The following is a 216-nucleotide window of genomic DNA, read 5'->3' as shown; positions in this document are numbered from 1 at the left end:
ACCACTCAGACAGTGTTCTCTTCCTCCAACTCTTCACACAAGAGAGAAGGAACAATCATCAACGGCAATGGTTATCTGCTAAAAGCAACACTCACTGCCAACTTCCTGCTCAGAAGAGAACACTATTAATCCTCCTCATGGTTGGTGAGACCACACACTCAAGAACCCATTTCTCTAGGAAAAAACTATAGAAATGATCCCTAAGAGTATAGTCTT

General features: G+C 42.1%; 1 non-coding gene across 1 annotated transcript; it reads right to left on the bottom strand.

Moving 5' to 3' along the window:
- On the bottom strand, positions 1-216 carry LOC132820548 (small nucleolar RNA U3). Its single transcript, XR_009645212.1, has one exon. It is a non-coding gene; the product is annotated as a small nucleolar RNA U3 (small nucleolar RNA).

Source organism: Hemiscyllium ocellatum, chromosome 11 (assembly GCF_020745735.1).
Source record: "Hemiscyllium ocellatum isolate sHemOce1 chromosome 11, sHemOce1.pat.X.cur, whole genome shotgun sequence".
NCBI classification, from domain to species: domain Eukaryota; kingdom Metazoa; phylum Chordata; class Chondrichthyes; order Orectolobiformes; family Hemiscylliidae; genus Hemiscyllium; species Hemiscyllium ocellatum.
Note: the sequence above shows the minus strand (reverse complement) of the source record. Positions and strands in the feature narration are given on the sequence as shown.